The sequence below is a fragment of the Bos indicus x Bos taurus genome, chromosome 5 (assembly GCF_003369695.1).
Source record: "Bos indicus x Bos taurus breed Angus x Brahman F1 hybrid chromosome 5, Bos_hybrid_MaternalHap_v2.0, whole genome shotgun sequence".
Taxonomy (NCBI): Eukaryota; Metazoa; Chordata; class Mammalia; order Artiodactyla; family Bovidae; genus Bos; species Bos indicus x Bos taurus.
Genome location: NC_040080.1, coordinates 6,871,904 through 6,885,894, shown reverse-complemented (window position 1 = coordinate 6,885,894; position 13,991 = coordinate 6,871,904). Strand labels below are relative to the sequence as shown.

The 13,991-nt window shown below is 44.4% G+C and overlaps 1 protein-coding gene across 1 annotated transcript in view; it reads right to left on the bottom strand.

The window, feature by feature from the left end:
- Nucleotides 1-13,991, bottom strand: part of TCF20 (transcription factor 20) — a 93,343-nt gene that overhangs the window by 78,552 nt on the left and 800 nt on the right. The window lies entirely within an intron of this gene.

The following is a 13,991-nucleotide window of genomic DNA, read 5'->3' as shown; positions in this document are numbered from 1 at the left end:
CTGATTTCTTTTCCAAAAGGTTCCTAACCACCAAAACAATCTTTGGATAAGGACAAGACTTCCCTGTGCCCAAACCAAATACAGTTGGTTCTCTGTATCCACGAGTTCAGCCAACCATATGAGGGGAAAAAAGATTCCAGAAAGTTTCAAAAAGTAAATACTTAAGAAGTCTTCAGGAGATGAACCACCTGCAAACAGAAACCTCAGAATATTTTGTAGAACAGTACTAAGAACCACCTTCATTTGCAAAAAAAAAGACAGTTTTGCTACTGAGTGCTAAAAAGACATGAGCCATCAAGCCATGAAAAGACAAAGAAGAAATGTAAATACATATTACTAAGTGAAAGAAGCCAATCTGAAAAGACTATGTACTGTATGAATCCAACTATATCATGCTGTGAAAGTCAAAATTACAGAGACAATGAAAAGCCCATGGCTGCCAGGGATGACGGGGAGGGAGGGAGGAACAGGTGGAGCACAGAGGAGTTTCAGGGCAGTGAGACTACTCTGTAGGACCCTGTAATGATGGCTACAGTCATAGATTTCTCCCAAGCCACAGAAGAGACAATATAACACTAAGAGTAAAGTATAGTGTAAACTACGGACTTTGGTGAAAATGTGTCAAGGTACGTTCATCAATTGTAATAAAGGACCCACTGTGGTGGGAGACGTTAATAAACGGGGTAGGCTACACATGTGTGGGAGCAGAGGGTATATAGGAAATATTTGTATCTTCCTCTCAATTTTGCTGTGAATCTAAAACTGCTCTAAAAAAATAAAGCCTATTTTTTTTAAGTACTGGATATGCACTAAGCTATAAACAACAGCTATATCCAAAGAGCAGGATTATACACCTATGTACTGTTTGAATTTTATACCAAGAGCATGCACTAATTTTATAATAAAAACATACATTTCAAGAAAAAGAAAAAAAGTTGTTTCAACTAAAACACTATGCTAACATTCCTGACATTTTTCTTTAATATATATAATTATTTCCATGTACAACTATTTCAACAAAAGTAACTATTTTCATATGACTATTTTAACTCTAGAAGAAAAATACTGTTAAGAGTAGTACGGCTTTTTTTTTTTCAAATTTTTAGTTTAGCAGATTCTAATCTTATTCTTAAAATACTATAAAGTGTATCTCAATAAAATGTTAATAAGCTGAATCAAGTCAACAAGAGAACAATGCACTGGCTTACAGAACCAAGTCTTTGCTCATCTCTAGATGGAAAGACAGAATTTCCCATTGTCCTGTTCTCAAATGATTTAATGTAGAATGAACTAAAGCAGAGGGAAAACATTAGTCTCTCCTCCCCAGAACTGGTATCACCTATGAATTTGCTAATGAAATCAGATACACGACTTCTACACAGTCAATGTTGTGACTTTACATTAGCGGAGACACCCCTTGAGCTGTATTATTACAGGCTTCCGAGAAGAGATTTCCTGATGAATTACTCACTGAGGAAAGATTCTTGAGCAGATACAGAAGGACTGGTATCAAATATTAAGAATACGGCAAAAAATAGGGAAGTACAGATAATGCTTGGTCTGTTGAGAAAAGATTCAATAAACATATAATCAACTACTATAATTAAAAGTCAATTTCAATTCTCTTTAACATTTTCAAGGTTTACATCTTAAACATAAGCAAAAAGCATCAACAAAAGAAATCTTTTCTATATAAAAAAATTTCTAATGAAATCTTAAAACCTAATATTTTGGTTTTGAAAACAAGCTGCTGATTTTTTTTTTTAATCCAGAGAACAGTAGACTGGGCTGGCATCCTTTGAAAGCTGAGCAAGATAAGTTCAAGCAAGTAATAAACGCATGGAACTCATTAATTCAGAAAGGGATCATGAACAGTGAGCCAAAGGGGAAAAAGAAACTGAAGCTCCTATGGCACATTCCTTTGAAAGCTGGCAGGAAAACTCTACTTCTTTTATTAATTCACACAGAAACTATTTGCTGAGCACTGCCTACTTGCCAAGCACATTCTAGATGCTGGGGATATGCTGGGGAACAGAAAGGCCCTGCCCTCACACAGATGATGTTCTAACAAGCTGGCCCCAAAATGGCACTTCTGGACCCCACTCCATTTTTTTCTAAATCCAAACCCGAACTCTTCCCTGCAAAGGTATCACAAGGCAGGGAGTTCTGTGGTGTATCTACCCAAGCCACTAGCACTCCCTCTGACCTCACCTGCTGTTTTCCTTGTCAGAGTAGAGGAACAGCAGGCCGTCACTGTTTAACATACCCTGAGACCCTCATCAACTCATTGCTGAGAATATTTTATCAGGCTATATTAACTCATTTCTTTAACTGATATTGTCTCTGAATTTTTCCTCCATTCTTCAACTATTTTAGTTACTCTTAGAGAAACTTTGCAAGTTTTTTTTTAAACAACAAATTCAAATTTAACATTACTTTAATACCTACTATGTGAAGGGGACATAAAGAAATAAAGATTAACAAAGTAAGGTGGCCATCTAAGAATACAATACTGTGGTGAAATAGACACATTCCATATTAACTGTAACACATGACATACATCCCTATAACACATGGACAGACACAGAGGAGAAAGAGAGGCCAGTCCAGGGAGAGGCTCAGAGGCACTCACTCCCATGCACTGACAGGCAGTGTGCCAGCTGCGGGGGCTATAACATAAAAACAGAACACAGCCCTGACCACAAGGACCTTAGAGCCTCGTGCAGTAGTATCTGAAAATATTTTGCAGTTTTTCCAGCAAAAATCTTACAGGTACCCAAGATAAGGAGAGATGATGAGAGCTGCTTGAGCTGTGGAGCTGGGAAGATGATACACTTCTTCCACTACAGCCAGGCCACCTGGGTACCCAGGTCCGAGGGGATAAGAGTATCCCCCACCTTACCTGTGTTCACACAACACTGAGAACCCTGCCACCCACCTCACACAGGGAATGCGTGTAAGCAGTGGTTAAGTCAAGTCTGAGAGCTCTGGGGTAATTTACAAGCCACTGGTCTAATAAACGGGAACAGCAGAAGCGTATGGGGACGCAGGCAAGAGAAGCTGAGTCTAAATCACTGGAATCCAAATCTAGACAAACAACTGTCAAGGTCCGACCAGTTTCTCTAAAATCCCAAGAGGCAGCAAGCTCATCTTAACTGCTTTCTACTTTCCCCCTGCAGACCTTGTTTCCTCAGCCAGCTCTATGTGCCTATCACAGCAGTCTCTTCAAAGCTTCCCCTGTTCAAGCTTCCCGCTCTCCACCTTGCTCCTGCCCGCCAGCAGAGACCTTCACAGAGCTCACCGGAAAGCACTCTTGCCCGCTGCCCCCAGGCCCATGTGTATCCCACCCACACAACTTGCTTTTCCCCAGAAGAGGATATTCCTACAATTCAAAGCCAATCGCCTGGACCACACAGGGCCCTGAGATCTCCTGGAAGGTCCTCAACCCAGTGATCTTCTGCATCTTCAACTCAGCCCGGTGCTGGCTCCTTCCCACATCCGTTTACACGTGCTTAAGTTTTTCTTATGTCTAAAAAAACTCTTCGCTTAACCCCAGGTTCTCCCTATAGTTACTTTTTATTTTCCTCGGTGGCCAAATTTTACAAAGGCTTGACTCCAAACTTACTGTCTCCACTTCTTCACCCCACTTTCTCATCAATACACAACCACCTGGCTTTAGTCATCCCCTCTCCTTTCAAATGACATACTTCAGTAAGCTTAGCTACCGCCTCTGAGGCTCTTTCTTCATGCCAGGCTGTCTGGGTTTTCCTTCTCACCTGCTGGTTGCATCCTCTCTGCTCCTCTTTAAATGCTGCCCTGCTGCCTTAAATGTTCACATTCCTCAGAGTTCTGTCCTGACCCTTTGTGCACTTGTCATTATTAGCAGCAACAATGTAGCTGGGGCACAAGGTTGGAGGGGCGGGGCAGGCAGGAGTGTCAACTACAAGCCCCGTGAGGGGCTGAGTTCTGTGAAGTCTGTGTTACTGGTGGCAGACGCCCATCACTCAGGCAGGAAAGAGGAAGGACACTTTCCTACATACGGACATTCCCTGTTCACCCTGAGAACAGCCTCATCCACTCCCAGGCTGGAGCAGACACGCTCACCTCCACATCTCACCCTACAGCCCAGTCCCTTCCCCTAATGTCTGTTGTGTGCCTCAAACACCTGATGCGGTCCTTACAAGTATTCCCAATTTAAGTTCAAAATTAAACTGATCACTTTCCACCACACCCCAATCTGCTCATTCCCCACTGTTTTCTATCTCGGTGACTGGCACCGCCACGACCTGGCTTCCGAGCTAGAAGTCTGGACTCTCCTTGCTCCTCTCTCTCCCTCACAAATCTACCCCTCGTCGGCCTGTTCTCATCCCGTATCACCAGCATCATTACCTTCACTGAGTCAATACATAGGGCCTCGTTGTTTATTTAGTCACCAAGTCGTGTCTGACTCTCTCCCTCTTGCTCTCAATCTTTCCCAGCAGTGGGGCCTACTATGTGCCAAATCAACCCACTCCAGTATTCTCGCCTGGGAAATCCCATGGACAGAGGAGCCTGGCGCACTACAGTCCATGAAGACGCAAGAGTCGGACACGACTGAGTGACTTCACCACCACCACCTCCTCTGTGGGCCAAACGCTGCTGCTGACATTGAGTGTACAATGGTGAACAAGCCAGGCTCCATCCTGGAGGAAGGGACGGGCAAACAAATAAAAGGATGAAATAACTTCAGGTGGTGATAAAAGTTATAAACAAAATAGAGCGGGTTGATGTGATGGAGCACTACTTCAGACAGTAAGGGCTGGAGAAAACGCACAGAGAAAGAAATATTTAAATGGAACCCGGGGACTTCCCTGGTGATTCACTGGTTAAGACTCCCAATGCAGGGGGTATAGGTTCCACCCCTGGTTGGGGACCTAAGATCTTGTATGTGGCTTGGTGTGGCCAAAAAACTAAGATAAACTGAACCTGAATGGCAAACTGAAACAAGTCTCACACAGGTTTGGGAAGCAGGATGCCCCAGGCAGAGGGAAGGCTGAGTGAACAGCTCCTAAGGTAGAAATGAGCCTGAGGTGTTCAAGAAACAGAGGGAAAGCCAAAGAGGCTGGAACTGAAGGGAGCAAGGAGGAGGCCAGGTCAGATGGGCTCAGAGCCCCTTGTCGGTCACCATGAAAGCAATGGAAGGCTACTGAAGGGCTGCAGGAAGACAACTGACAAGACCCAATGTGAATTTTTAAAGGTCATTTTAGCTGAAAAGCAGAAAAAATTATTTGGGAGGGCCAAAAATATTGGGGGCTGAAAATCCAGTCAGGAAACTAGTAGTACAGTAGCCTGGATAAGAGGAGATGGTGTGGGTGGCAGGGGGACAAATTCAGAATGTGTTTTGGACATAAAATGAACAGAATTTGCTGGGAGATTAAATATTGAGAGTGAAAGGGAAAAAGAAACCTAGGACAACTCTTAGGTTGTTTTTAAGTATAACCTACAGCAAAATTACAGACAGTGTACCACTCAGTAAGATTTGATGATTGCTTATCAAGGTGCAGAACATTTCCATCACTCCAGAAAGTTCTCTCATGTCCCCTTCCCAGTGAACCCCCATCTACCCAAGAGGTAACCACTGATGTAATTTTTGGTATCACAGACTTTTGCCTGTTTTAGAATCTCTTACAAATGAGATCATCCATCATGTGCTTTTTTGTGTCTGTATGAAATTCTTCCTTGTTACACATGTCAGTAGTTTCTTTTGGTTGCTGAGTGGTCTTCCACTGTAAGAATATACCATTCTGTTTACCCATTCTCCCAATGACGGACAACTGGACTGTTTTCAATTTTCAGCTATCATGAACAAAACTCCTACGAATATTCTCGTACAAGGCTTATCTGTGGCCGTAGGTTTTCACTTCTGTTGGGTAAATACCTACAAATGGAACTGCTGGGTCACAGGGCAGACTTATTTAAGCTTTTAAGAAACTTTCAAAACAGTTTTCCAGCCGGGTGGCATCATTTTAAAGTCACGTCAGCAGTACAGGGAGTTCTGGCTGCCTGACTCCTAGGTGTTTTGCTTGAATAACTCCACCTGCAACACAACCAAACTCACACTCTTTTAGCTCTTCCAACATTTCTCTTCTTTTTAAGACTTTGTGAAGCTCCAATGAAGCTCTGATACTTTGGCCACATGACAGAAGAGTCAACTCACTGGAAAAGACCCTGATGACAGGATAGATTGAAGGCAAAAAGGGAAGAGCACAGTAGAGGATGAGATGGTTGGATGGCATCACCGACTCAACAGATACAAATCTGAGCACACTCTGGGAAATAGTGGGGGACGGGGAAGCCTGGCATGCTGCAGTCCATGGGGTCGCAAAGAGTCAGACACGACTTAGTGACTGAACGACAGCAGATGCACTCTAAGGACACTTTCCTCCTTACCCTACCCCTTTACTGCTATGTGCTTTCATTCCACAAATGTCCTGAAGGATGAGAAGAGGCTGGGCTGGCCAGTGTTCTGAGCAGAGGACAGAGCGTATAAAGAAGTCCCTGAGACGAGAAAGAGTTTGGGGCCTTCTGGGACAGAGAGAAAGTCAATGTTGCTCAAAGATGGCAAGCAAAAGCAGCAGACAAGCAACCAGGGAGGTGGGCAAGGGCCAGGGTATTCAGAGCCTTGTGAGAAATGAGAAGTCTGGATTTTCTATTTAGTGCTATGAGAAACCACTGAATGATTTAAAGTGGAGGAAAGACAGGTGACTCTGGCTGCTCTGGGCAAGGCGGAGTAGTCAGATGGGCAGAAGTCAGGGGGCCATTTTAAGAGGCAATCACAATGTTCCAGGTAAGAGATGATGGTGGCTCAGAGACTGTAGCAAGAGAGTGGACAGATTCAAATCATATTACGGCAACCGCACTGACAGTAATGTGATAGATTAGATGTGGAGGGTGGCGAGAGAAAAGGAGGAATGGGATCTGAGAAGGTGGTTAGATGTTAAAACCACGTACGCAGGAGGGAACAAATGGAGGAGAGTTTAAGGAGTATGTGTTAGTTTTGGACTTACAAAGCTCAAGCTACTGATGAGCTATCCAAATTGCAGCATCAAGTAGGAGGAGTTGGAGGAGCTAGGAGTCTGGCTGAGATATTAACATGATGGTCATCAACTTATGGGCAATCATCAAAGCCTAGTGATATCTGAGAGCACCTGGAGAGCGAGTGCAATGAACCAAGAGGATCCAGAGAATGCCAACAGATAAGCAAAAGTGGAGGAACAAACCACGGAGGTGGAAGAGACTGTTGAGAGAACGACAAGTGTCAGGACAAAAAAGCCAATGGCCCTCCTTTGAGAAGCCTCGTATGACCATTTGAGTCAGAATAATATGTCTTGGTTCAGTTCCATGTATTTCCCCATTAGAGCACTTCCAATAGCCCTGTTTTAACTGCCCTTCTCTACTGAGCAGATGGCTTCCCTGGTGGCTCAGTGGTAAAGAATCTGGCTGCCAAAGCAGGAGACTCCGGTTTGATCTCTGGGTCGGGAAGATCCTCTGGGGTAGGAAATGGCTACCCACTCACTCCAGTATTCTTGCAGGGGAAAGTCCACAGACAGAGGTGGGCTACAGTCCATGGGGTTGCAAAGAGTCTGACACAACTGAGCATGAGCACTGAGCAGATCTTTGAGGATGTAAAATCAACAGGATTGGCAGGAATCAGTCAGTAAGTTCAGTCACTCAGTGGTGTCAACTCTTTGCAACCCCATGGACTGCAGCCCGCCAGGCTTCCCCATCCATCACCAACTCCTGGAGCTTACTCACACTCATGTCCATTGAGTTGGTGATGCCATCCAACCATCTCATCCTCTGTCATCCCCTTCTCCACCTGCCTTCAATCTTTCCCAGCATCAGGGCCTTTTCCAATGAGTCAGTTCTTTGAATCAGGTGGCCAATGTATTGGAATTTCAGCTTCAGCATCAGTCCTTCCAATGAATAGTCAGGGTTGATTTCCTTCAGCATGGACTGGTTGGATCTCCTTGCAGTCCAAGGGGCTCTCAAGAGTCTTCTCCAACACCACAGTTCAAAAGCATCAATTCTTTGGTACTCAGCTTTCTTTATTATAATCCAAAGTAATGTCTCTGCTTTTTAATATGCTGTCTAGGTTGGTCATACCTTTTCTTCCAAGGAACAAGAGTCTTTTGATTTCATGGCTGCAGTCACCATCTGCAGTGATTCTGGAGCCCCAAAAATAAAGTCTGTCACTGTTTCCATTGTTTCCCCATCTATTTGGCATGAAGCAATGGGACCGGATGCCATGATCTTAGTTGTCTGAATGTTGAGTTTTAAGCCAACTTTTTCACTCTCATCTTTCACTTTCATCAAGAGGATCATCATCTTCACTTTCTGCCATAAGGGTGGTGTCATCGGCATATCTGAGGTTATTGATATTTCTCCCGGCAATCCTGATTCCAGCTTGGGCTTCCTCCAGCCCAGCATTTCTCATGATGTACTCTGCATATAAGTTAAATTATCAGGGTGACAATATATAGCCTTGACATACTCCTTTCCCGATTTGGAACCAGTCTGTTGTTTCATGTCCAGTTCTAACTGTTGCTTCTTGACCTGAATACAAGGTTTCTCAGGAGGCAGCTCAGGTGGTCTGGAATCAGCTCTGCTCTAAAGGAAATCAATTCTGAATATTCACTGGAAGGACTGATCCTGAAGCTCCAATACTTTGGCCACCTGATGCAAAGAGCCAACTCACTAGAAAAGACCCTGATGCTGAGAAAGACTGAAGGAAGGAGGAGAAAGGGACAACAGAAGATGAGATGGTTGGATGGCATCACCGACTCAATGGACTTGAGTTTGAGCGAGCTCTGGGAGATGGTGAAGGACAGGGAAGCCTGGCGTGTGGCAGTCCATGGGGTCACAGTTGGACATGACTGAACGACTGAACAACAAGCTCCGCTCCAGTCAGTGTCTTGGCACACAGCACGGTGTGGAATGCTTCAGTGGGCAACTACCATTCGCCTATAGCTGGTGCACTCCACTATATACTTTTCCTATTTTATTTCCTTTTCCCATCGGCCCTGAGGAAGATGTATCTCCATTTTACAGACAAGGAAACTGTAGCTCAAGCAAAGTGCCCACGCTCACTCATGCTAATAAGTGATGGAGCCAGATTGAGGCCACGCGTGTGTGTGTGTGTGTGTGTGTGTGTGTGTGTGTGTGTGTAAGCAAAAAAAGAGCAGCACAATTCTCTTTGTCCACACTCTGCTTCCCAGGTTGATGTGTGTCTTTTCCCTGACTTCTTAAGACTGGAACTACACAGGCTTTCCCCTAAATGAGTACATTACCAACCCAAGGCGGCCTTTCTTTTTCTACTCAGGAGCGAATGTTAACGACCAACCCTCTGTTCAGAGCATGGGCTACAGTGGAAAGAACACCAGCCTTGCTGGCAAAGAACAGGGTCCTAGCCTTGACTGTCAATGTAAAGCTACATTAACTATGGGCAGGTCACCACCTCCCTGGCCCCTTCCCTGAGCTGTAAAAAGGTTGTAAAGTGCTAGACGAGACGATTTCTTTCATCTCTCTAGATAACTACCAGAGAGCACAGAGAGGGTGGGTGCAGGTATCTGGGTGCCACTGGCTGGCTGGCAAAAGTGCGGAGGGCGGAGCCTCCCGGCCGTGGACAACAAAGCCTCTGACTGCGCTGTCTCCTCTCCCGCCAGTCCCCACTCTCGGATACCCCTGTTTCCTCCACCCCGCTATCCCACCCAAGGTCACTTGAGATCTTCTCTTTGAAGCAATATCTAGCAGAGTGTCCTGCATACAGATATCACTAATTTTTGCTAGCTTCAGTTGAACTTTTAACCAAGTACAATGACTGTTAACACCGCAATCCAACTTCTCAACAGAGAAACATAAACATAACTAAATGCTGTTTCTAATAATACCCAGCACTCATCAATGTAACAACACATCTCGGCGGTTTTGCTTTTTTCTTTTGCGGGGCTGGGGGCACCGTGCACGGCTTTTGCAGGATCTTCATTTGAACCCACACCCCCTGCAGTAGAGAGCAAAGCCCTAGCCGCTGGACCACCAGGGGAATTCCCTCCACATTTCTGGGTTTTACCAGAACAATTTCAATAAAGCACACACATTTCCCTTTCTTGCCCTTTATAAAGTACCACTAATAATCCCTCTCAAGTTCTCTTGACCCAAGTCCCCATTTACAAAGCAGAGATACAAACAGAGGGACGACTTCAACCCACCACTTCTATTCTTTGGATTAACTCCTCAGGATGTTCAGGACTAAAGCAAATCACCTACTTTGTTTAATGCCACTTTCACCCGTCCCACAGACCCAGTCTGACTGCCCTACTGGCAGACCATTCTCCTGAAGAAGGCACATCTTTATGACTACTCTGAGCAGCTTCCCTTGAGTCACTATCACATTGTCTTTTTATTCTCTTCATCACTATGGTCACTGCCAGACACACTTACTTACTGTCAACAGTCCGTCTCCAGAGCAGGCTCCTTCTCTATCTTGCCCACCACTGCACCTTCCATGTTTTAGAACAGTGCTTACAAATGCTTGTCAATGAAAATTAGAACATAGAGAACCTTAATGCATGTTTAGGGATGTGTTGGTCAAACACACAGAAAACAATCTTCCAATCAGGCTGATACTCAACTGTTGCAATAACTTCCACCCTTTCCCACAGAACAGCTTACATATGCAGACTGCAGTAAGGATATTTTCCCCTGTAGCTAATGTTTTCTCTTTCTTAACTTTCCCACAATGAAGCATCAGATAACAAGCCACAGATACACCAATAAGTCACTTTATGGTTCATCTTCCTGCTGGGCCATGCACATTACCTACAAAGTAAATACAACTCTAATGCAGAAAGTACTGATCATGTTTGTCAACATGAGAATCTCCCCACTCATACTGCATGTACCATAGGTATTAAGACGACCTTCAAACCTAATAATAAAAAAAAAACCTATTCAATCTAAATGCAATGTGACCAAATTATGCTTTATGAAAGGCTTGATTTCATTATATTTCAAATGTATGACTTTTATGTGTACAGTTCTGCTCCGATATAAATAGCATTATGCTGTTTCCCTTTATTTTGTTACTTTTACCTCCACAAAATGGAAATGAAGGCACACAGTCAAAAGCCCCAGACAGATCTAACGATCACCAAGGTGTCTTGAACACAAGCCCCCATGAGGAAGAGAGCTGAAGGCATACTGGGGCAGGGCTGTCTTTTATAAATGTACATTGTGAATCCCATCTGGCCAAAATGAGAGCAGGCACCAGATAATGATTCCTGTACATTGTAAACCAGTAACACAGACAGGAAGGGAGACAGCCTCTTATATACTGTGTCACTCTTTGAGCTGACAGAAGTTTTCAGCTCAAGACAGAATGGCAGAACTGGGTATGAAAGAGAAACTTTTTTGATTAAATCTCAGGTGCACCGGCAAAACTGGTCAGGTATGAGGAAAGTGAGATTTTAGGAAACTCGCAGGGATCACTAAATCACAAGGCACAGCCTTCCTGAGTCCAGGTTTCAAATCATTGTAACTTTTAAATTAAAAAAAAAAAAGGAAAAGATGAAGAAGGGAAACACAGCAGTAAATTTGGATTCCAAAGCCAATCCACTAGCTGATTTGTTTCTTGAGCTGGCAGTGAGCTATAACGGACCTAACAAAGGCTTTGGAGTCAGGGGGACAGTCACAACCAAACCCTGACCCTCATCAGCTCCTTGACCTCTCAGGAAAAGAAGAGGTGATATATCTCTCAGGTCTGCTGGGTGGATTTTGAAAGATAAGTTTAAAAGCCTTGGACAGAACATACTGGGGTATTTCTGGTTTTGTTTTTCAAAACAAATGCTCTAGCATCCTTTCTCTCCTTAGAAAGAGAAGGTTGAACTTAGAAGTCCAACTCTAATTTCTTGATCTACATTCCACTACACTTTATGAAGGTTAAAAAAAAAAAAAAGGTTACAAAATCTAAAATCCTTATCTCCTGACATCTTACCGCCTTGGCAACCCTCTCTCACAAATGTATACACAAATAAACATTTCCTCCTTAAGTTTTATAACTTCCCTCTTAAGTTACAACAAAAATGTAAATTTATGTGAGTAGGTAACTGTTTACAATTTAAGTAACTGCAAGGTTTTTAAAAGCCCACACAAAGCAAGGTCATAATTCAAATACCAACATAAATTGTTTATTTTGGAAAACTCCAAATAGTCAATCTGCACAGCCATATAAAAGCATCTACCTATGTGACAGGCCTGATGTCAACACACAAGGAAAAGTCTACCAATCCGTCTCCAAGGTGAGCATTATGAGCATACCTCCCAAAGCTGTGACCCTTTTTGAAATGTGTGCACAGGAAGAATTAAAAAGTGGTCTAAGAAAGACATGTCACACATTAGGCACATGTTCTTCAAGAATCCCAATACTGGAAATTTAAGACAAACAAGACCAACCTCTGAGGTTGGTCCAGAAGGCCTAGCCAGTCAAAGGCATGGCCTAAGGCCCTCACACACCATAAAATCAGTGAAATTAATTGGGGTTCTTCAGCATCTGAGAGGAAGCATCCAGCTACCATTAAGGAATAAACTGGGGATGCAAATAATTAGTGCACCCTGAGGTGATAGTTAATTCCACTAGCATGCCACTTCACAGGAGATGTTATAGAATTCCACTTTATTCCTTCTCTGAGAATACTAAAGCTGGAAATTTAGAAAGTTAGCCAAATATCCCTGGAAGGAACTTTAAATAAGATCCCTTCATAATACTCTGCATAGAAAGATCTTGGATCTCCTTGAAGCTAACCAACACACAGAGAATCAAATACACATTATCCACAACTCCAAGTAGTCAGATGATGACTGAAAAACCTTTTCCCTGATAACTCCTTCTTGCAAAGACAGAAAAAAATACAAGGCGCATTCAGCCCAGGCTAGAATATACTTTCTGTGAAGCACAGAACAGCATCTAGAATTTAAGGAAAAACTGCACCCTGACCAAGTCGTTCACTGTCGGAATACAGGCTGAAAACTAACAGATGAGACAGGCTTTTACAAGCCAAGTAAGGAACAGTCTGCATGCATCTCCCAGGAAGTCACCTACCACTAAACCAAAACCACAAGACAGGAGGGACTACCTAAAAGCCCTGTAACGTTTGACCTAGAAGGGAGCCTTTATTGAACCAGACAAAATTGAAGCGTTGGGGAGGTAGGTAACTTGGCCAGGGTTATAGTTTACTTGGTGGCAAAGCTGGAAGTAGATTCCTGGGTTTTCGTTCAGGGCAGTTTCCCAGTTCAGCCAGCTGCCACTCCCTTTAAGATCCTCACTGAGGGTCTTAACTGAGGATCCTCCCTTTAACTCCTCACTGAGGCTGTTAACCGAAAGGTCTGATTATCATTCAAAGATCTGCCTGTTAGATAACAGCTCGAAAATTCCATCCATTTTACAGAAGTTATCAGAGACATCTAATCTTCGCGGGGGGGGGGGAGGGGGGCGGTATCCTAATTTTGATCTGTCCCCTAAGGGCAAACTAAAGGGATGCAGACAGGGCTAGTATCCACAACCACAAATACAGACAATAACCCCACCCACAGGCCCAGGAAGGCGGCCGCTCCTCTGCGCCGCCTCCCCACACCCCCGCCCCGCACCCCTCAACTCGCTAAATTCCACTCCCATCCCGGCGCACGGGAGACATTCCACCTCCATCCTCTGCCAGAGCGGGCTGGGCCGGACCGGCCGCTCTCCTTCCACCACCACTCCCCACCGTCCCCAAAAAGATCAGAAGCCTAGAGCGCCAGGCACACCCCCCCCCAAAAAAAAACACGAGCCGTCCGCTCGCACACTGGGGACCACCGGCTGCAACACCCACAGCCCTGCTCACCGCGGCGGGGGAGAAAAACCCCACGCAGGAAGGGTATCCCGCGCTCGGCCCTCCGCCCCCGGGGGGGCCTGGGACCTT